This window comes from Pelodiscus sinensis, chromosome 2, assembly GCF_049634645.1.
Source record: "Pelodiscus sinensis isolate JC-2024 chromosome 2, ASM4963464v1, whole genome shotgun sequence".
NCBI classification, from domain to species: Eukaryota; Metazoa; Chordata; order Testudines; family Trionychidae; genus Pelodiscus; species Pelodiscus sinensis.
Window position 1 is genome coordinate 48,704,468 of NC_134712.1, and position 24,363 is coordinate 48,728,830.

At 46.3% G+C, this 24,363-nt stretch overlaps 1 protein-coding gene across 2 annotated transcripts in view; it reads left to right on the forward strand.

Moving 5' to 3' along the window:
- PAG1 (phosphoprotein membrane anchor with glycosphingolipid microdomains 1) overlaps positions 1-24,363 on the forward strand; it is a 255,053-nt gene that overhangs the window by 6,458 nt on the left and 224,232 nt on the right. For both annotated transcript variants that reach the window (XM_075920476.1, XM_075920475.1), the window contains one exon: positions 19,693-19,777. The gene's annotated coding sequence lies outside the window, so the exon portion shown is untranslated. The remainder of the gene's footprint in view (positions 1-19,692; positions 19,778-24,363) is intronic.

Sequence of the window (24,363 nt, forward strand, 5' to 3'; positions counted from 1 at the left end):
ATTTGCTGTACCCCAGGGATGACTCTGCTTGCAATACATTTTAGTGTGTTCTATTTGCCAGTTTTAAAAATCAAGAGCAAATGTTTCTATAAATGATTCCTAGCAACTGGCATATGCCCCACTCCTTAATAGAGGCTGAGTGGAAGCATGGAAGTAATGTGAAGCCAATATGTGGCCTATCTCTTTTTGCTAAAATAAATAGTTCTAGAGTAATTCAAACAAGTATTCACAAACACAATATGTCACTTCTATTATATTGTCACCTCTCTGCTAAGTCATAACAGATTTGGGATGAGGGGCTTGCAAGTCAGAACATAAGAACGGACCAAAGGTCCATCTAGCCTAGTATCCTGTCTTCTAACAGTGGCCAATACCAGATGCCCTGGAGGGAGTGAACAGAACAGATAATCATCAAGTGATCCATCCCCTGTCACTCATTCCCAGCCTCTGAAAAAACAGGCGCTAGGGACGCAATTCCTACCATCCTGGCTAATAAGCACTGTTGGACCTATCCTCCATGAATTTATCTAGTTCTTTTTTGAACCCTGTTAAAGTCCTGGTCTTTACAACATTCTCAGGCAAGGGAGTTCCACAGGATGGCTGAGTGCTGTGTGAAGAAAAACTTCCTTTTGTGTGTGTTAAACCTGCTGCCTATTAATTTCATTTGGCGACCTCTAGTTCTTGTATTGTGAGAATAAGCAAATAACTTCTCCTTATTCTTTTTCCACATCAGTCATGATTTTATAGACCTCTATCACATTCCCCCTTAGTCTCCTCTTTTCTAGACTGAAATGTCCAAGTCTTTTTAATCTATCTTCATATGGAACCTGTTCCAAACCCCTAATAATTTCCGTTGCCCTTTTCTGAACCTTTTCCAATGCCAATATATCTTTTTTGAGATGAGGCGACTACATCTGTATGAAGTATTCAAGATGTGGGCGTACCATGGTTTTATATAGAGGCAATAAGATATTCTTTGTCTTATTCTCTATCCCTTTTTTAACGATTGTCAACATTATATTTGCTTTTTTGACTGCTGCTGCTGACTGAGTGGATGTTTTCGGAGAACTATCCACAGTGACTCCAAGACCTCTCTCTTGAGTAGTTATAGCTAAATTAGTCCCCATCATATTGTATGTATAGTTGGGATTATTATTTCCAATGTTCATTACTTTACATTTATCAACATTTCATTTGTCATTTTTTGCCCAGTCACGTAGTTTGGCATGTTCTTTTTGGAGCTCTTCACGGTTTGCTTTGGTCTTAACTATCTTAAACAGTTTAATATCATTTGCAAATTTTGCCACCTCACTGTTTACCCCGTTCTCCAGATCATTTATAAATAGATTAAATAGTATTGGTCCCAGTACAGACCCTTGAGGGACACCACTAGTTACCTCTCTCTGGGTATGTCTACACTACCACCCTAGTTCGAACTAGGGTGGTTAATGTAGGCAACTGGAGTTGCAAATGAAGCCCGGGATTTGAATTTCCCGGGCTTCATTTGCATATTGCCGGGCGCCGCCATTTTTAAATGTCCTCTAGTTCGGACTCCGTGCCCGCGGCTACACGCGGCACAAACTAGGTACTCCTCGTGGAATGAGGTGTACCGGTAGTTTGGAATAGGAAGCCTAATCCGAACTACCTAGTTTGTGCTGCGTGTAGCCGCGGGCACGGAGTCCGAACTAGCGGACATTTAAAAATGGCGGCACCCGGCAATATGCAAATGAAGCCCGGGAAATTCAAATCCCGGGCTTCATTTGCAACTCCGGTTGCCTACATTAACCACCCTAGTTCGAACTAGGGTGGCTAGTGTAGACATACCCTCTGTTCCTACTCTTTGTTTCCTGTCTTTTAACTAGGTATCGGTCCATGAGCGGACCTTCCATCTTATCCCATGGTGGTGTTCCCTCACCAACACTCTTAAGTGTTTACTTAAGAGTGTTGGTGAGGGAACTTGTAGAAGGTTTTCTGGAAATCTAAGTACACTATAGCCACTAGAATCCCCTTGTCCACGTGTCTGTTGACCCCTCAAAGAACTCTAGTAGATTAGGAAGGCATGATTTCCCTTTACAGAAACCATGTTGACTTTTCCCCACCAAATTATGTTCATTTATTTGTCTGACAATTCTATTCTTTATTATAGTTTCAACTAATTTTCCCAGTACTGACGTTAGACTTACTGGTTTGTAATTGCCAGAATCATCTCTAGAGCCCTTTTTAAAATACTGGCATCACATTAGCTATCTTCCAGTTATTAGGTATGGAAGCTGATTTAAAGGATAGGTTACAAACCACAGTTAATAGTTCCACAATTTCACATTTGAGTTCATTCAGAACTCTTGGGTGAATGACATCTGGTCCTGGTGACTTATTACTGTTAAGTTTATCCATTTGTTCCAAAGACTTCTCTAATGGCACCTTAACATGGGACAATTCCTCAGATTTGTCACCTAAAAAGAATGGCTCAGGTTTTGGGAATCTCCCTAACATCCTCAGCCATGAAGACCAAAGCAAAGAATTCATTTAGTTTCTCCACAAAGACCTTATCATCTTTGAGTGCTTCTTTAGCATCTCAGTCATCCAGGGGCCCACTGCTTGTTTAGCAGGTTTCCTGCTTCTGATGTACTTAAAAAACATTTTGCTATTTGAGTTTTTGACTAGCTGCTCTTCAAACTCCTTTTTGGCTTTTCTTATTATAGTTTTATACTTAATTTGACAGAGTTTATGCTCCTTCCTATTTTCCTCAGTAGGATTTAACTTCCACTTTTTAAATTATGCCTTTTTAATCTCTCACTGCTTTTTTTACTCGGTTTTTAATCCACAGTGGCACTTTGTTGGTTTTCTTACTGTGTTCTTTTAAGTTTAAATTGGGCCTCTATTATGGTCAGATTCCAATTGGAAGAGAAATCAGTGATATGGAGTCTGGATATTTTCTTAGAGTAATTTGTTAGCTAGATTTGTATACAGCCCTGGAATGGGGTGGTCAGAAATGGCCTGCAACCTATCCCCTTTCTTTAGGAATTTTAGCCAAAACACCTGTTTTCCAGGAATCCTAAATATATAAATATAAAATCAAATAAAAAGATCATCGGCTCAGAAAAACACTCTTTTGTCCAGTATATTTATACAAATATAGTACATTTCAGTTATTGATTCATGCCCTTTGCTTGTGGTATTTTTAAATCCAGAGTAATTCTTGCTGTCTTAAGTTCTGTCTCCTCTCCTGAGGCTTTCAGAACACAGACAATATTTATGAACTTTAAAAATATGATATGTTGCTTCATCTCATTAAAGTGCCTCATAAGTGAAGATTCCCGAGCTCCCTCTTGTGGTATTTGTCTAACTCCTCACAGCTGCTGACCTTTAACACCTTTGTTGGTTTTCCAACATATTGTGTGCTCTTGTAATCCGATATGTTCAAATGATTCATATTAAATGGTTTTTACTTTATACATTTTCCAAGTACCACTAGAAAAGTTTTTTCATGAGCATGGTGTATTTGCAGCAGTATCAGAGGGGTAGCCGTGTGAGTCTTGATCTGCAAAAACAACAAGAAGTCCTGTGGCACCTTATAGACTAACAGATTTATTGGAGCATAAGCTTTTGTGGACAAAGACCCTGACGAAGTGTCTTGTTGTTTTTGCAGCAGTAGTATCTGAGCACACAAGCTCGCTGACTGGGGAAGGAAAGGAGGCAACTGCCCTGTGGCCTGATGATTCAAAAGGGTCCAGGACTCCCAGCTTTCACCACCACTACTGTGACAACAGTGGCTGGAGCCCTGGCCCCCATGTGGTGCACTCCAGGTGGCACTGAGGGCTGGCTACCCCCAGCCTTGCCCCTGCTGCCAGAGGCTCTTTCCCTTCTGAGAGTATGGAGCCAGCCTGCCCTTCCCTTGTCCAGGGACCTAGCAAATCTGTTGGGCCTATGTTTGCACAACACCCTTTTCTTACTGACACTGGGGCAGGAAGAGGCATGGCAGGACAGGGCCTGAGACAGAGCAGACGTGTCCCAGGTCCAGGGATGGTGCTAGCTATAGCTGATAGCATATTTGCTGCTTCTCAGTTATTTCTCCCTGGTGTTCATCACTTGTGTAGCATTGCCAGATGGTTTCAACAAAAATACCAGACACACTTGCCATTACATCACAATCTACATTACATCTTATTTAGAAAATACCGGACATTTATATTTTCTCATTTATATTTTCTCGATTTGTTTCCCAAACAGAAAGCTCAAATACTGGACTGTCCAGTTCAAAACCAGACACCTGGCAACCCTATGTGTGGGTCTGACTGTGCCATATTGTCTAGGCCAGTGATGGGCAACCTACAGCCCCTTAGGGTTCTATGTGTGGACCACAAGGGTATGTCTAGACTACATGCCTCTGTCAGCAGAGGCACGTAAAATAGGCTACCCGACATAGTCAATGAAGCGGAGATTTAAATATCCCTGGCTTCATTAAAATAAAAATGGCTGCCATGCTGTGCCAGCTCAGCTGATCGTCGGCACAGCGCGGCCATCAAGACATTTCATGAGGCACAAGGGAGCGGTCGACAAAGGCTTCCCTTGTTAACCGATCCGCATCTTGACTGCTGCTCTTTGCCGATGATCAGTTGAACCGGCACAGCGCGGTGGCCATTTTTATTTTAATGAAGACGGGGATATTTAAATCCCAGCTTCATTGACTATGTCGGGTAGTCTAATTTACATGCCTCTGGCGACAGAAGCATGTAGTCTAGACATACCCCAAACGACTGTTTACTGTTGCCCATGTGCTGGGTTGCCAGATTATGCTGGTTTCCATTGGCATAATTTTTTTTCTGATATTACTAAAGTGTTATGTATTTAAAGCAAGGGCACGTGAATGTGCACACAACATTGACTTGGAGAGCCATGCACTCCTTTTGCATTTAATCAAAGTGCTGCTATGGTTCAGTTTATACACTCCATAAATTTTAGGTATGCATGTGCAGTTAGTCTCCTGGAATAGAGTAGTTTTACTCTCTTGGTTATGACAATGTTGTGGCTCACTGAGATGAAGGAGATCCACTCATACAGCTCACTCACTAGCCTAGGTTGCCCATTGCTGGTCTAGATCTTTCCTCAGACTCATTTTCCATGGCACTAAGTTTTAAGCCCTCCCTCTCCTGCAGTGAAAACCACATAGGCAGACTCTCCCTAGCAGTGATCCACTGAAGTCAATAACAACTTTATTGCTTATGGGAATTTGTGAATAATGTGACATTCTTATGTGCCTGTAGATGGCACTATATGATAATCATTATATTAACTAATGATTATATTAACTAATGAGTCACATAAACTCATGTATGCAGAACTCTAATATTGTATATCACTACCTTAACACTTAGGACTGACCCATAATTAGGAGGGAACCAAAGAGGCAATAAGGAAAGAAAAAATACCATAGAAAAGAAAGAAGAATGGGCTAAATAACTAACCACATTCAGAAATCACTGGAAAAGGAAGTAAAATAAAGTGATTATAATTTTGTTTTGTTTTAGTGATTAATTGTTCTATCACATTCACATACCATTATGGTAGATTTAAAAGTATAAAACATTCATACTGAAATAAAATATAGTACCAACCTATTATGTCACTATCAATATATTACAGTAAATGTTCTGATCGTATAATGGCATGATCTGTACAAGATTAGCATGCCTTTCTCTAGAACATTATCTGAATGAAAAGTCAGCCAATTGTTTTGCAGCCACAGAGATGAACATTCTATAGAAATATTAGATGTGGTGATCTGAAAAGGATTTTTTACTGCAGATGACATACAGAGATAGAGAAATTCCAGTTAAAATCGTTTTAAATCGTTTAGTATGGAATCTGTAACTGCAGCAAAATGAAAAAATCATCTTCTGAACACTGCTAAATAATGTTAACGTATAATAATGTTGGCATAAAAAAAGGAACAGAGATAAATCACCAATTTAATTATTGAGGTGTAAAGAAGTTAACCTGAGAACTTCTGAAGTAAGATAAATTATAATGCTGGAGTGAGAACCAAGAAACAAAACCAGAAATAAATAACCAGCATTATTAGTAATTATATTATTTCATATTATTTTTACTATTATCAGGAGCTGATAAGCAAAGTTAAGTCACAATATTTGGTCAATGTTTGGTCAACATAATCTGCTTTTTAGCTGTTATTTCTTTGTAACCAATTCTGATTTTTAATCACTTAAAATCTATCTTTCTGTAGTTAATTAACTTGTTTTATTGTTTTATATAAGCCAGTGTGTTTCAATGGAAGTGTTTGGGAAACTTCATTTGAGGTAACAAGGTTTGTGCATTTCATTTACAATTAATGAAATAACAGACTTTGTATGAGCTTGTATTGTCCAACTGGCTACTGACAATTCAGGGTTCACATTCTTGGGAGGAAGTCTGTGAATTTTCTTGTGGTGTTCTACACTGTCATTCAAGAGTAGCATGCTAGTTGGCAGAAGCGCTCTTCTAATGTAGCTGAGAGTAAGTTACATGCTGGAGGCTATGTGAGCAGGCCAGAAGTAACTATAGTAGACTTCTGATAATCCAGAACCTATGGGACGGGACTTAGGTGGTGCCGGATTATCAAATATGCTGGACTATCAGGAGGTACTATAAGATGGTTATATATATATATATATATATATATATATATATATATATACTGAATACATTATATACTGTATATAAAGTGTTCTTAACCCTTTTTATTGTACATACTGTATACAGTATACTGTACTATTTTAGGTTTTTTAAGCCTTTTTTACCCTTTTTGCTCAGTTCAGCTGCTGCACTGTTACCTCGTGACTCATTTTTTGCTGAAGCTCACTCACTAGGTTCTTGCCATTTTGATGCCGGACTATCAGGAGTGCCGGACTATTGGATGCCGGACTATTGGAGTTTTACTGTACCTTTAGGGTACGTCTACACTGCAACACTATTTTGAAATAACTAGCGCTATTCCAAAATAACTTAATCAGTGTCTACACAGCAGGCAGTTATTTTGAAATACAGCCGGTCCCCGAGTTACGAACAGTCGATTTACGACCGTTCGCACTTACGACCAAACTTCCCATTAAGTGGTTGTAAAGGCGGTCCCCGAGTTACGAATGCGACCTGCGCTTACGAACAGCGCAGTCACGTGTAAATCAATTGGGTCCAACTTACGAACACTTTGAGTTATAGCCAAGTGTTTGGTCCGTAACTCATTTGTAACTCGGGGACCAGCTGTAGTGTCAAAATACAGTCAAGCTAGAGGACTTCTTACTCCAACTCCTGTAACCCTCATTGTAACAGGAATAAGGGAAGTTGGAGGAAGAGTGCTCTATTTCAAAATAAGTGCTGTAGTAGACGCTCCCTATTTCAAAATAAGATATGCAATTGACGTAGCTCAATTTGTGTAGTTTATTTCAAGTTAAGCCCTGCTGTGTAGACGCATCCTTCCAGCAAAGCAGTGTAAAAGGCACCCCAGGTTGGAGAACTGAGGAGACACAACTGTCCAACAGCTCAGATTATACTTTGGGGAATGTAAAATTATATTACTCCTAAGGACATTCTGCGCCAAAAAATTAAAAATATGTGCTCAGTATTTTAAATTTTGCAAATTGTATTTGTCGTTATCTAAATAAACTGCTCTCCTTAGTGTTTCATACTATCATGTTTCTTTTCACAACACTTTAGGTTTCAAATAAAGCATGAGTCTTGTTGGATAATAACCAACTATCAGGCATGCTACAAAGGACTTCAAAGTCTCTTCTTCATTTTTGATAAGCAAAGCCCAGTCTGTGAATGTGATCATTTTCTATTGCAATCACTTTTCTTGTAGAGACATTCCTGTCTTGGCTGATTAGATGACCTAATGGGTATTTCCATTTCTAATGTCTATGATTCTATGAAATTACTGTACCATTTGTTCTATCTGCATTACCCTTTTTTTTTCTTATATCCCTAAACTTTCCTTAAGTTTAATCCCAAAAGCTTAATCCCAAAGTAGAGTAAAAAAACTCCAGGTTTTACCTTTTCACTTGGCTATATCCCTGCCTTTCATTTATTAGAAACAAGTTTTTATCCTGTGTGAGAGATGCAGATCGAATGAGTTCTCCATGGTCTATAGATTTTGAGGATCTGCTGAAAGCAGTAGCTGACTGTATAAAGAATCTATACTTTCACATTCCCTCCTAGACCTGCCACTCTTTGCTATCTCCTGGCAGCAAGGAAAATGTGGTTTAGATTAAATTTACTGTACAGATAACAGATGCACAAATGGTTGAAAAACTGTACTGAGAGTAGTTATCAGTGGATCACTATCAAACTGGTAAGACATACCTAATGGGGTCCTCCAGCTGATCCAGTATGTTTTTGTTAATGACTTGGACAACAGGGTGGAGAAGACGCTCACAAAATTTGCAGATGACACCAAGCTAAGCTGGGAGAAAGGCAATGGGCCAGAGCCTCTGGGCAGCCTGGGAGACTAGCAGGGGGCCTGACACTCACAGCAGAAGTCAATGCCCTCACCCTGCACTCACCAGCAGGGGTGGGGGAAAATAGAGCAACATGACCGCAGCCCACTCTGCTCCACTGGCTCCTTGCCATATCACTTGGGGGAGGGAGTAGGACAGGGACTGCCCCCATACTTGCTGGTGGGAAGTGGAGCCACACGGCTGGGAGCATGGGCTGAAGCCATACTGCTCCCATTCCCCCTGTCCAGGTGCCAGTGAGCCCCGGCTGCTGGTACCATACCCCAGGCCTCACTAGTCCCTTGGGCTGTGTCAGTCAGGGAAGAGGGCTTGAGGGAAAACGCTGGGCAGGGGTGGACCGGTGGCAGAGAGGTGTCAGAACAGGGTCAGGGATGGGATGGAGTAGAGGCAGGGAAGAGGCATGGTGAGGTAGTGGCAGGGAGAGACAAGGCAGGGGTGGGGCCTGGGTAGAGGGTGGTTGTCCCAGCCCTCCCCTGGGTTAGGGGTGCTGCAGGGAGTGGTCGTGTGGTTGGTGGCCCCCGGTGTCCCTCCTCAGCAGTTGCCCCTGCAATCTTGAAAGAAGTTTTATGTTACGAGGAAGACAGTGATCCATTTGCCATGTCCCATAAAGGTAGGATGGGAAATAATCAGTTTAATCTACCACAAGGGAGATTTCAGTTAGATGCTAGGAAAGGCTTTCTAACTATAAAGATGGCTAAACTCTGGAACAGGCTTCCAAGGGCAGTTGTGGAATCCATGTCACTGCAGGTTTTAAAGAAATACAAATACCTAACACAGATGGCCTAGGTTTATTTGGTCTTACCTCAGTGTGGGGGAATAGGCTAAATGACCTCTAAATATCTCTTCCAGTCCTACATTGCTATGATTGTTGGGATCTCCTCTGGCCTACAATGCCCTGACGCTTCCTTGGTGGAGGAGAAAGACCAATTTGCAATCCACAGAAAAAACTCGTGCAGTACAGGCAGTCCCCGAGTTACGCGGATCCGACTTACGTCTGGGCTGTCCGCTGCCCGCGTGACCAGGGAGACGGGGAGCAAAGCAGAGCAAAGCCACGTCTGGGCTGTCCGCTGCCCGCGTGTTCAGCCGCTTTGCTCCCCGTCCCCCTGGTCTGCAGACCAGGGAGACAGGGAGCAAAGCAGAGCAAAGCCGTGGAGCACGCGGGCAGCAGGACAGCCACGGCCTGTCTGGGCTGTCCCGCTGCCCCCGTGCTCCGCGGCTTTGCTCCGGACGCCTGTGGTACAGCAGCTGGGGCGCTGCCGGTTGGTCCCGTAACCCGGGGACTGCCTGTATTGCTAACACTGACCACAGCTTTGTTTCACACTTTGGAACTCCCCATTCCCCCATTGCTCTCTAGCTGAAGAACTTATATAGGCAGAATTCCTGTGAAGAGGGACTCAGCAGGGTTGAGAATAAGTGGAGACATGTCCAGATGCTAGCACATCATTTCAAATGAGAAAAAAGGAAAAGGAGCAGAAAGCATCTTTTCATTTTACATATTTTTCTCCTCCTTTCTGGAGTGTGTCATTTGTGAGCTGAGGCAGGCATTTCCAGTTGATAAAAATAAAAGGATGAGAATATTTAACGTACTTGGTAGTGACAAGTCACAGATTGAGTACAAACAGTTTTCCTGTGAAAAATCCTCAAGTATAAAAGAAGACAAGGTCAGTGATATTTCATCTTATATGAAGAAAGAAGTCTGAATGAAATCAGAGGGGAGGATTGCCAGAAAATCCAACTTATTTTCCCCAGAACAATTAAATATAACCTAAAATTGTGCCATTTTGACTAACAAATAATCCATTTTACAAGTGACATACAATAGTATGTCAGCTGTTGGCACATTGAGGAAAATACATAAATCGTGAAACTTTAGAAATACTTTTTTCCTGGGTTAAAGGAAGTCAGTTTGAACTTTCTAGCAGTGTACTATCATGTGTCATCAGAATTTAGCTGCAGGGTATGGACAAGAAACAGTAAGAAAAAAGGAGAAAGTCATGGGGCATGTTTCGCTGCTTACTAGAGAGAATAATTGTTTATTGTGGTATTGTACTAAAAGTGCACCTCAGATGAACTCTTTTGAGTGTCTAGCAGTAGGTAAGTACGTAAAGAGTTTATTGCCATGATTGTAACTAAAAACTAAAAGAGGCTACAGTGGAGGTTAGTTATAAAGTTTCCCACCAGGATTTAAATGTTAGTTTCTTGTTGCCATTTGGGCTAAAGGTGAAGCAATACATTATGTTTGGGAGGTTTAAGCCCTCAATGAAAAAACAACCTTGAAGAGGGAGCAACTCTAATACTAAAATATTAGTCTTTATATTTGGGCTACACAATTCATATTCTCTTTAGTAACTGAATAGGTCTGTGCTGCTATTTAAATTATTTGAAATATTATTGTAAAAAGGCTTCTATTCTTTGACTTAGCTCATCAACCAGGAAATTTGATCCAGCACCCAAAGGTAGAAATGCAGTATGCTGTACAATGTATTGTCTTAATAACAATAGTATTTTCAAAGGGAATTTTTCATTTATCCTTTAAAAGACTCACATTAATATCCTTTAGCTAGATAGTCCCAGAGCTCTCAAACACAACCAGCTGAGGAGTGGAATAAAGTAACCATTTGATACCTGCAATAATACAACAGCTTTTAGGGGTGATCAGATACAGAATATACCTCTTCATTTGAAATGATGATGGATTATTATTAATAATTTACATTTATTCATTAAGCACTCACAAGTTGCTGGGTGGTATATAATATACAGCTATACTCAATAACCACAGGAGTTTACAATCTATAAATCAGAAATTAGAAAACAATATGGTGGAAGAGGATGGCAGTAATTTATAGTTCTAGATTTTCATTCTCCATCTTTCTTGTATTGTAAATTAGGGGTAATGATGGTATTCTGTTGATGTTATTTGTAGAAATCAAAAGGGGATTTTAAGTAGGCAAAATATGAAGCTGGATTCTAATCTTTCCAGCTCTCCTATCATAAGTAGCTACAGGCCTGAAAAAAACTTGACCAGGGAAACCCCGGGGCTACATCTACACTGCGCTCTCTTGCACAAGAAAATATGCAAATAAGGTGAAGCAGTGAATATGGCCACGCCTCATTTTCATACTTAATGAGCCACCATTTTTGCGCAAGTGGCTTTTGTGCAAAAAGGAGCTATCTACACTGCTCCTTTTTGTGTAAAAAACCCCTCTTGTGCAAGAGCCATTCTGCTGGATTTTTTTCAGGCAGAAGAGCTCTTGTGCAAAAGCCCCTTGCGCAAAAATGGTGGCTCATTAAGTATGCAAATGAGGTGCAGTGATATTCACCGTTTTGCCTCATTTGCATATTTTCTTGTGCAAGAAAGTACAGTATAGACGTAGGGCAGGTGTTTCAGAAAGTAATGTTGATTATCAAGTAACACATTTTAACATCTGATTGAGTATGTAACCAGTGTAACAGATCATCCCTAGGACTCTCTGTAGTGCATGCTCAACTTTTATGACCTATAAAACAATGATACACCTAATAGTTTTGACCTTTACAGATTCCATGAGACTTGTCACTGTGTCATGAGCAATATCTATCTTAAGTAATTATATATTCTGAATGGATCAATTATTTCTGTCTGAACAGAATGTAAAATAATCGCATCTAATCTGTCTTTCTAGATTAATATTAGACTGCAGAGAATAACTTGCCATGAATAATTTATTTAATGAATTTAGCCTTTTTCTGGTCTCTCAATATGCATTAGCAGATCATGATTTCCTTGAATTTAATATTTTCTGTATGTAATGGTTGAAATTGAGCTCTGTTGATTAGTTGTGATAAGTTAGCATAATGGTTCTTACTCAGGGTATGTCTAGACTACATGGCTCCATGAATGGAGCCATGTAGATGAGGTTTCTAGAGATAGGGAAACGAAGCGGCGATTTAAATAATCGCCGCTTCATTTACATCAAAATGGCTGCCACGCTATGCCGATCAGCTGTTTGGCAGCATAGCGCGGTAGTCTGGACGCTCCGTGGTCGACAAGGGAAGCCCTTGTCAACCGCCCTGTTATGCCTCGTGGAATGAGGTACACCCGAGCAGTGGGTGGCAAAGCATCCTTCACCTCTTGAAATACGTGCCAGGAAGTATAGAGGGTGGAGAGCCCCATGCACTGGGCGAGCACTGGAGGATCCACCCGGTCTCCCCAGTCATAGTCCAGGAGGTCTCTGATTCTGGTGATTTCTGCCAGGACCAACCTCTGGCACACCAAAAGGGACTCTGCCGCCTGCACATGTAGATGGGAATTGTGTAGCAAGGGCTTCGCGAGGAGGTCTGCCCCCCTGGTGTCTCCCAAGGACCTGGTTGCCGCAAGCAGCTTTTAGGTTCGGAAGAGGTCTTAGTAGAAGGCCAGCAGCCCAGAGAGGTCTCGCAGAAAACCTTTCAAATAAAGTTGCTGCCGGTCATATCGAAGCCCCTGGAAGCGGCGAAGGAAAACATGCGCGAGCATGCTCCATGCCAGACTACCTGCATCAAATAAGAGTCTCTGCAGGGCCTGAAGGTGGAGGACATGAACCCATGTGCACAAAACACGTCAGGCCCTGCCCTCTCTTCTCCAGGGTGAGGTGGAAAACTCCTGCAGAGACCCAATGTAGTCCTAGCCAGAAGAACCGCAGCATCAGCTGCTGGATCTGAGCCAGGAAACCCAGGGGCGGGACCAGGTTGTTGAGACGGTACCAGAGCATGGACAGGACCAGTTAATTAAGCACCAGTGCCCTCCCATGCAGGAAGAGGCACTGGAGCAGTCCCGTCCATCTCCGTAACCACCCAACCACCCTGGACTCTAAACTCTGCCAGTTTTCTGGCAGAGAGGGATGCGCAGCAGAGAGAAAAACGCCAAGATAGAGCAGTGGACCCGTGCTCCACCTGATGGCTTGAAGTACGGGTGGGAAGGAGCTCACCTGCCATCCAGCCCCCACTACCGGGCCAGAGCTCTTGACCCAGTTGACCCGGGAGGAGGAGGCTGCCAAGTAGACAGCTTGGCAGGCCTCCACCTGCGCCAGGTCGCCCGGGTCCTGAACCACAAGGAGCACGTCATCGGCGTATGCCAAAAGGACCAGCCACATCTCCGGCTTACAGAGCACCAACCCTGTCAACCTCTTGCGAAGGAGATGGAGGAAGGGCTCTATGGCAAGAGTATACAGCTGGCCCAACAGCAGACAGCCTTGAAGTACTCCCCACCCAAAGCTGACCCATGTAGTCAGGGTCCAGTTGAGCTTGACCAAGCACTCTGTGGAGGCATACAGCACCAGGAGAAACCCCACAAAGCAGGGCCCAAAGCCGAAGGCCCACAGGGTGCCGAGGAGGTACCCGTGGTCCATCTGGTCGAATGTCTTCTCCTGATCCAAGGACAGGAGGGTGAATGACAGACCATCCCTACACCCAAGCCCTAAGAGATCCCGGACCAGAAAGAGGTTATCGAAGATGGTACGGCCCGGGACAGTGTAGGTCTGGTCTGGATGGACCACGTCCTCCAGCACAGACTTCAGCCTGAGGCTTTGGTGACGATTTTATAGTCTGTGCTGAGGAATGAGATGGCATGCCAATTCCTCAGATCGCGGAGGTCTCCCTTCTTAGGCAGCAAGGTGAGCACGGCTCACCTGCATGATAAAGGGAAGACCCCGTTCTCCCAGAACACACGGTAGAACTCCACGGTCAGCCCATCCATGCCCAGGGATTTATTGGTGGGCATGAGATGGAGGGCTTCTGAGAACTCGGCCTGAGAGAGAGGCAGCTCTAGCCAGTCCCAGTCGCCCACACTGACCGTCAGGAGTTTGTTCCAGAGAACCCTGCGGGCGTCGGTGTCAGTCGGATCCAGGGAGAACAGAGAGGCATAGAAGGCATGAGCCCTCTCGCGCATCTCCACCGGATCCGTGAGGAGGATGCCATCCTCTGCCAAAAGGCAGATGATGTGCTTTTTAGCCCCCCACTTTTTCCCCAGGGCATAGAAGAAGCGGGAGCCACGATCCATCTCCCAAAGGAGATGGATGCAAGAACGAACAAAGGCACCATGGGCCTGACGGTTGTCGAGGGCCCGGAGTTCCTCCCTCTTCTCCCGGTGCGCTCTGCAGAGGGGTAGATCTCCAGGGCGGGTGGCCAGCCATCTCTCTAGCTCTAATACCTCCTGTTCCAACTGCTCTATCACCACATCCCTCCGCCATCTGGCCCTCTGGGTGTAGTTGCAGCAGAAGAGCCACGTGCGCACCTTCCCCACATCCCACCACTGCCGCGCTGAGGGAAAGGCACACTGCCGCCCACTCCAGGCCCGCCAGAACTCCCAGAAGGACGCTACAAAGCGCACATCCCCCAGTAGACTGTTGTTGAAATGCCAGTAGGCCGGCCCCAGCCTCTCTGGCTACATCTACACTGGCCCCTTTTCCGAAAGGGGCATGCTAATTTTAAACTTCAGAAGAGGGAAATCCGCGGGGGATTTAAATATCCCCCGCGGGATTTAAATAAAGATGTCCGCCGCTTTTTTCCGTCTTGTAGATAAGCCGGAAAAAAGCATCTAGACTGGCCCCATCCTCCGGAATAAAGCCCTATTCCGGAGGATCTCTTATTCCTACTTATCTACAAGCCGGAAAAAAGCGGCGGACATCTTTATTTAAATCCCGCGGGGGATATTTAAATCCCCCGCGGATTTCCCTCTTCTGAAGTTTAAAATTAGCATGCCCCTTTCGGAAAAGGGGCCAGTGAAGACGTAGCCTCTGAGTGTGCTCCTGCTCAGTGGATGGGGTGGACCGCCAGGCACGCTTGCAGTGCCACCCCATAGCAAGCTCCCAGCCTTCGGAGGAGGAGGACTGGGCCCAAATGGGGGAAGAGCCAGGGGACAAGGAAAATGACGGGAGGATGAGGGAAGACAGGGGCTGGCAGCAGGGGAAAGGGAGACCTCCCCCCAAGGTAGTCCCTGTCCGAGTCCCATCGCTGACCCCACCGCTCTCTCCTTCGTGGGCCCAGCCTTGCCACTTTTGGCGGTGGCAGCAGCATCTGCTCGCTTGTCTGGGCCCTGCAGAGCCAGAGCAGGACTGACGACCGTCACGGTTGGAGGAGGGGGCAAACCCAGGGTCCGGACCATCAGGGCCACCGGCGATGGTGAGGCCAGTGCCCTCCCTGGCATCGGGGGTCCCGGATGCCTCTCTGAGCTGGGCTGGGGGCAGTCCCTTTGGACTTGCCCCATTGCCCGACAGAGAAAACACAGGGCCTCTCCCACGGTATAATACACCCGGTACTGGGCCCGTTGATGGGGCACCAGAAATGACCCTTCTAGAGCTTCTCTGCCACGTCCCACCGGCAGAAGTTGGATTTGTACCTGCTAGTGAAAGGAAAGGACGTGGCGGCGGGTAGGGTCTTTGCAGCCCAAAGGAAAGGGACTTAGGACTGACAAAGGCCTCCCCAGGGTAGAGAGGAAAGGCAGTAGGGCAGCATTGGGGAGAAAGGGAGGAACGAAGGAAAATACCACCCGTACGCCCAGGTCCTCAAAGGCTCGAGGAGAATGTGGACTCCCCCCACCACCAAACCCCTCTCTGCCGCCTCCTGGGCAGCAGCCTCGGACGCCAGGAAGAATACCACCTTCCCAAACATCCATGTCCGCGGGCCCCAGCATGCGTGCCAACGCCCGCACGTAGGTCTCCACATAGGGCGAGGCCAGTACCTCCTGATAAGGGTGGAAAACAGGCCGTGGCCACTGGAGAGGGAATTTCGGGAGGTGGCTTGGGAGGCGGCAGGCGGGGAGGTGGCGGCTACTTGGGCGTACACCATTGCCCCTAGAGCTGGTGGAAGGGACAGGGGAACAGGAAGACGGGGGAGCTGTGGCTGACAGTGGGGCTGCAGCTGGGGAATGAGCCCTCGCCACAGGAGGCTCTACCTTCCGGCCGGGGCTCTTACCCTTTTTGGTCCCCTGACCCTTCCTGCCCCTCAGTGGGGCCTTTTTGGTGGTGACCGAAGGTGCTGCAGCAGGAGCGGTCGAGGCTCCAGGATCCCCGTCCATGTTCACCATCTCCACTGTCATGATGGGGGGCCCGGCAGCCTCAGAGAAGGAGTTGTTTTTAGATGTGAGAAGGGGTGGGGAAGAGTCAGCAGGGGTGTCACCAGACAACCCCTCCATTGTGGTCATGGTCAGGGAAGGAAGAACAAATAGTTGGGGGAGGACAAAAGTGCTAGGGGAGGGAACAAGGGGGGAAAGGAAGGGAAGGAAGGAGGTTTACCGCTCCCCCCTGCTAGGCTGGAAGCAGGGTGGGAGGGCAACAATGCAAAAAGGGGAATAAAGGAGTAAGGGGTACAGCTCCCAGCACAGGATGCAAAGAGCGGCTCCTCCAGCTGCACTGGGGAGATGAGGGTAAATTATTTAAAGAACACGGGGACAAGTGAAGTTGTGTGTACAGGGAAGGTAACTAAAAAGGGGGGAGAAGCTCAGGTGCGGAAGAAAAGAACAGGGTGGGGGCATGGGCACACGAGGGTGGAGGGACAAGCAGTGGAGAGGGAAGGCAGGCAATGAGGAGATGCCTGCTGGGGCGGGGTGAAGGGGCAGAGCTAGACACAGCTGGGGGAAGGGAACCAGTGTGCCCACAGGCGCCTGAGTAGCAGGCCCACAGCACCTGCTGCAGGGCCCAGAAAAGCAAAGGAGAAAAAGGGAGAATGGAAAGGTCCCTATAGCAACTGAGGCTGGGGAGGGAGCAGCATCAGCAGAAGTGCAAGGGCAGATGAACCGGGGGAGGAGAACCACTGCCTGCCCCCAGCACCCTAAAAGAGCTACACCAGCCCCCACCCAGGAACCCTGATGGATAGGCCCCTTAATCCCCCCCCCCCAGCACAGGGCAGGCTTTGGGGAGAGAGAACCCCAGGGGCTGCCGTAAAGCTGCCCCCTTACATTCTCTGCCTCAGGGAGAGCAGCAGCAGCAGCAGGAATGGTGGAGGTGAAAAATAAAAGGGGCCAAAATAGACTCCCAAGAAGGATGGGAGAGGGGGCTCTCCCCTACCCACCCAGAGGCAGGGCAGTAGAGACCCCACCCAGCACCTTCAACAACTAGGTGAGGTGAAGGGTGGGGGGAGCTGCCTGCAAGAAAGGCAGATGGAAAAAAGGGGTCTGGCCCAGAATGTAGGGGTAGCCAGAGCCTACCTGCCACAAAAGCAGCAGCCCCCCTTCACAGGCACCCCCTCCCAAAAAGGAAGAAGAGGGGTGCAGGAAAATGTGCAGCACCCCAAGATCAAGGAGCTGCAGAAGCTGCATGGAAGGCAGGTATACAGGGCACTGTATAAGTGGTTTTCTCTTTCCAAAATAAACTCCTAGGCTATGTCTACACTGGCGGCTCTTTGCACAAGAATATATTGCGCAAATGTTCTTGTGCAAGAAGTTTTGCACAAGAAAATGTCCACACTACCATAGGCAAGCTGTGCTTTTGTGCAAAAGCACCCATGGCAGTGTGGAAGCTCTCTTGCGCAAGAAAGCTCTGATGGCCATTTTAGCCATAGGGCTTTCTTGCACAGGAAATCTCTGCTGAGCATCCACACTGCCCTGTTGCACGAGAGGTCTTACACTTGTTAAAAAAAGAGCACAGCTCTTGCGCAAGAAGTCCTCTCTTACCACACCATACTGTAAATCTTCTTGCACAAGAGCGGGCAGGCAGTGTGGATGCTCTGCACATTCTTGCACAAGAAGCTGTGAGTGTAGTCATAGCCCCAGAGTCTGCTGCCATGAAATGCGGAAAAGCAAACAGCTGGGGCTAGTTAATTAGATTGCTCCCTCAAGCAAGTCATTCAACACCTGCAGCCAATTAAAGCTAGTGGGGCTGCTTTAAAAGGTTTCCCCCGCCCCCCCCCCCCCCCATGTCAGGAAGGGGGAGGAGGAGATGACAAAGAGTAAGAGTGGTAGACCAGAAGGGTAGAACAAGAAGAGGCTGTGTGAGAGCTGAGGACTGGCTAGCAAGTACCAGAGGGAGACACTTGGGCTATGTATACAGTGCAGGCTTTTTGAGCAAGAATGGCTGTTCTTGTGCAAAAACTTGCAGAGTGTCTACACTGCACGTGTGTTCTTTTGCAAGTAAATTTACAGTACAGTGTTGGAAAAGAGGGCTTCTTGTGGAAGAGTTATTCCTCTTCCCCACGTGGAATAAACCTTTTTGCACAAGAGCTCTTGCGCAAGAAGGCAGTGTGCGCAGGCAACATGGATTTCTTGCGCAAGAAACCCCTATGGCTAAAATGGCCATCAGAGCTTTCTTGTGCAAGAGAGCATCCATGCTGCCATGAACACTCTTGTGCAGAAGCACATCTCTTGCACAAAAACACATGGCAGTGTGGATGCACTCTTGCACAAGAACTCTTGTGCAAAACAGTTCTTGTGCAAGAATCCTGCAATGTAGACATAGCCTTGGAGGGACTATTGGGGGAAGTGGCCTAGAGAAAAAGCAGCCAGTTCAGGAGGAAAAACAACCCTGACTATTGCTGCTTAGGGTCCCTGGGCCAGAAACTGGAGCATTGGGCAGGCCTGGGTTACCCTGAAACCTCCCCCACAACAACATAGAGACTACACCAGGAGGGGAGACCAGGACTATCAAAGGGTTTCACCCCAAAACCATAAACTAGTCTGTGATGAGTATGGCTCATAAGCTGAGGACCCTGTCTCTTGTAAGAGACAGAGGCTGTGCGATGGGCCACAGTGAGTCTCTGAGGCTAATATTATCCGCCAGTAGTCCAAGACACATGGGGGCATGTCCAGAGCTTTGCCACAACACATACACTCACAAGGATTACCCCTGGAACTATACAATGGAAACTTTGCAGAGATAGCATGTACATGAGGAAGGCTGTTTAACTTATGTCAAAACTAAAGATCATTCCAGTGAACTAGAAGAAATTATAAAAGGAGAACTAACATCACCTGGCCTCATTCCCCATGCAACTGAACACATGAAAACATGTCTAGAGGCCAAAAACTTGGATTGAAGAAGATGTCCAAGGTGGAAAGGAAGAATCCTAGCCTATGTATGAAGATTAGTAAGCTCTCTGCTTGATTCAAATCCTGCCTAGTTTATAGTCCATAGGCTGGGATTGTAATCTACTTTGAGCTGTATACTTACTAATTATAATTACTTAACATCTATTTTTCTGTAGTTAATCTTCTTTTCTATATTTTTACCTAAAACAGTGTGTTGTCCGAAATGTAAAGAAAAATCTGTTCAGGACCAGGAGCTGGCACATCACCCCTCCCTCAATGTGGAGAGGAGAGACAGGTAATAAACATTTCTGACCAGTGCAAGACCGTACAGTCTGGGGGAAGTGGCTGGAGCCTCTCTATTTTTTGGTTTGGGAGTAGCTGGTGAAAGCATTTATGTAACTCAGGTTGGTGTGTCCCTGCCTGGGGATGTATAAGTGTAGGACCTGGATGGGTTTGCAGCTTGTCACATTATTAGTGAGAGGGACCCCAGGATGATGGGACAGAGGGTTCACTGGTACTGCACGTCCAGGGTTGCACCCTATGGAAGTACGTTCAAGGGATACTTCCTTCTCTGATTGCCTCTGGGATGCGTCCTCCCTTTCCTCAGAGAAAGCCCCTTTGAGTAGATGGGTCAGCCTTTAGAATTCCCAGTAATGAGGCAGTGGACTGCAGGTCTGCTTACTCCATCTCTGCCACCCTGCCTTTTAATTCCAACAGCAGATAGTACATTCCAGAATGGGACTGCCTGAGCCCAAAATAATCCCTTTGTGCCCAGTGTACTTATCATAGTCTGATAAGGCTTAAGGTGTTGTTTCTGTTTTGTGACTAGATGAATTTGATGAAAAACATTACATTCAACAAGAATGTGACTTATTGAATCATCTCTTATATTTACTCTGTGAACATTCATATCATCTAGCTCAGGGCCCTAACAGTGGTAAAGGATTGTATCATTGGCTTCAGTGGGAAATCCAATCACAACACACTAACCTAGCTGCAGGCAGCACCACAGCCAGACTGTAATCAGCTGTCCCAGGGTTCCTCCTTCCCCATCCCTGGGGGTTTACCAATGTCCAAGGGTCATCTTCCATCTCCCCAGGATACACTGATAATAGTATCAGAGGGGTAGCCGTGTTAGTCTGAATTTGAAAAAGCGGCGAGGAGTCCTATGGCACCTTATAGATTAACTGAAGTGTAGGAGCATAAGCTTTCGTGGGCAAAGACCCACTTCATCAGATGCATGTCACATGCATCTGACAAAGTGGGTCTCTGCCCACGAAAGCTTATGCTCCTACACTTCAGTTAGTCTATAAGGTGCCACAGGACTCCTCGCCGCATTTACTGATAATAGTAGTCCCAGCAACTCCTCAGTGTCTAGAGTGGCAGGGTGTTCTTCTCTAGAAACTCAGGCATGTCCTCGGGGCAACAGTGGTCCTTGGCATCCTGCTCCAGCTGTGGAGGGAAAGCATCTGTCGGTTAGTCCCTCATTGTCTATCTCTGAGGGAGGTCAGGCCTCCTCACTACAGTATATTATGTATTCTTAATACAGAAATGATGCACTCTTGCTGTGAACAATATGTTGGTTATGATAAAGGTGCAGATCTGTTTCATGGCCTCTTCTAGATTATTACCAGTTCCAATGTTTCATCTCCTTAATTATATCTTACCTGTAGTTAGATGAGAATTGCAGGTCATAAGTAGGCAGTGAAATAGAAGTGTAACAACTTCATATACCACCAGCTGTGTAGGTGCCATTCTACTAGCAGAATTTCTCTGAGTAATGGGTGCCAAAATAGGCATATGCAACTCTGCATATCCCTCTCTCTCACAATGGTTTATTCTGTTTGTCTTCATATGCTGACTTACATGTAAAGATTTACGAGCAGATGAGAAGGGAAAACCCTTCCACAGAGGACTAGAAAAATAAGAGGCTGTTAAACAAATTAAATACAAGATTTGAGAGGGCTGTAGCATTTGTGACAGGGTTTAACCAATTAAGTAATAGCTTTCGACATAGGAAACTGCCATCTGAGTGCACCCAGAAACTGCTAAATTAGATGCCCACTGGGAAAAGCTGAGGGTGGTAAATGGACAAATTCCATTTGTAATCTGGATAATAACAAATCTCTAATTGTCTGGCATTAGTACTAGTAGAACCATAATAAAGGAAAGGATGGTTATGTCACTCCTCTGCACAGCCACAAATGTGCTGTTGGGGAATTATCAGGAAAAAAATGCCTACAAGCAAATGAAACATATTTACTCATTGTAAATCTAGGTTAACTCTGCTGAAAACAAAGGAGTCCATCCTGATTTACATTGGGGTAGATTAGAGCAGAATTGACTTCCCTCCTTCTCCCTGAACCCATCTGCAGCATTTTGAATTCACAAACTTCCTGTCAAAGCTTGGGGGTTTTAGCAGGTGGTTTCCTGCTTCAGAAACAGCTGTGTTAATTTGTGAGCTGTACAAATATAGCTCCCATGTTGAATGATCGAAATCACGATGGTTTGGAATTGTATATTTTGCATAATTCTCTGCTTGATATTTTACTGACAACACAGAAAAATACTACAGGTTGAAATGCTAAAATCTGGTACTCTGGTCTGGCAACAACTGTGGTCTGGCAGGATCATGGATCTTGCTACATCAGAGAGCCCAGCTAGGAGTGGGGGCAGCCAGGCTGGGAGTGCAGCTTGGGCTGGTGGCTGGGAGCTCAGCCTTGGTCGGGTCTGGAGGCAGCAGGCCTGGCAGCAGGGAGTACAGTCCTGGCCAAGGCAGGAGCGCAGCCCAGTCCAGCGGCTGGGAGAGCACTCCTTGCACCCAAGAGTGGGGCTGATGGCCCAGAGCAGAGCCTTGACCTCCCCTGATCTGGCAAACTCCCTGGTTCAGGACCACTCAGATCTGGAGAGTGCCAGACCAGAGAAGTCAACCTATATTAATTAGGGAAGTTAGCATATAGCCTTGTAAATGATTAACCAATAAGCCTGGGCTTATCAGTTAATCAAAATGGCTACACGCAACCCCCTCCCTTGCTGCCTCTCTATCAGAGCCACCTCCCCCCCTCTCTGCCTCCCACAGAGGCACCATTGCCAGGGGCATACGGAAACCAGTGCTCAGGGGGAGCCAGCTTAAGAGCCAGCTCTCCATGAACACCAAAACCTACAGAGCCGCCTGCCCTCCCACTCAAGTGCTGCTGCCTCTGATGAAAGGCAGCAGTATGGAGCACAAGGGGGGGACAGGTATGAACCAGTACACGGGGGAAGCCAGTTTTCAAGCGAGCTCCCCATGCACATTGTCTCCTACAGAACTGCCTGCAGGAGTGGGGAGTGGGTGGGTACAGCCAAGAGCCAATACATGCAAGGAACTGCATGTCCCAGCTCCATGGGTCTGCCTGCCCCACCCCTTGCTGCCTCCCACACCACCCTGTGCTACCTGCCACCTTGTGCTGCTGCCTCTGATACAAAGGCAGCAGTACGGGGTAGCAGCAGTCCCTGTCCACGGTGGAGCTGAGCTCCCTGCGGACAGACAAAGGCTGCTCTGGCATCCTGCTTGCTCCCCCTGCACCGAGTGACAGGGGGCTCCCTGAAAGTGGGGCTGGGAGCACACTGGCTGCCGACCCCACCCCTGAGGGTCATTCAATAACCGCTAAGAATTGGTGTGGTTACATGATTATTAAATTAAACAGTTTCTGACTTCCCTAGAATTAATTCATTCTGGTTATTGGTTGGTGGAATTGTGGTTAGTTGGATTTTTTTTTTCAGGACCTCTAAAATATTATTTTTTAAAAGAAATTGTATCTATCTAAGAAACAAGACCTGATCACAAACCAGCCTCTGCCTACTGTGACACCAGAATGAGATGCTACCAACAGTTGGTTACCCAGCTCTTCTAAATATAATATCCCTCTTCTTTCTTGTGTGCTTTGATCAGTGGTGAAATCTATACTATTAGAAAAGGAGAGGTGTCTGTCCTAGAGAACATTTGAGAAGTCACTGGAAGACTTGACAAGTCTGGCTCTGGTGTGGCTCCTCCATTGGCCTAATGGCTAAGGTGTCAGCTTCCAGCACTTTGGGAGGTGGATTTGAGTCCTGCCTCAGGAGCAGCTGGGGAGCTTCCCCAGGGCATCAGCTGAGGATAGGGAGGTGAGTTACAAGCTGTCCCAGGGCTGGAGCTAGCGGGACTGAGCAGCTGGTTCACGTTTACGCAGTCCCCTGACTGGAACAGGAGAGCAGCCCAGGCAGAGTTCTGTCTGTATAGCAGGGACCCTTGAACCCCACCTCCACTGTCTGTAGCAGGGTTTATTTATTGTAACAGTCACTCCCATGTGGCAGCCAGATGCTGTTTCACACAGAGAATGAGTTAGTGGCCCATGGGCCGAATGTGGAATGGAGGCCATGCCTTTCCGAGAGCGCAGGGAATTGGGCTGGTCCAGGCAGGGAATTGGGCTGGTCCAGGCAGGCTGACCAGGATCCAGCCCACCAGCACCTGGATGACAGACTCTAGCGTCTTCATGGCACTCTCCAGTGGGTGTGAGTGCACAGCATACACAGGAAGCATGAGGTGGGGGCGGAGCAGGGTGGACACAGTCATGGCAGTAGTAAGTCTTTCACAGGCAAGATGGTGGCCAGGTCTGCTTTTGCCCTTTATGCCAGGCCAACCCGAGTGTACATCTACCGTCACAATGGGACAGGTAATGCTAGTAGTTTATAATGTAGACATTTAAATTTTAGGCCCCAGAGTTAGCACCCTAGTGAGGTGAATGGGGTAGTTCACACCTCTCAAAACCACTGTTTCAGGCTGTGTACGGACTCGGGCATGCATCATTGCATTGGTTTATATTCTGAAAGTTTTCTTGACTTAAGAGAAATGTTTCTAGACAT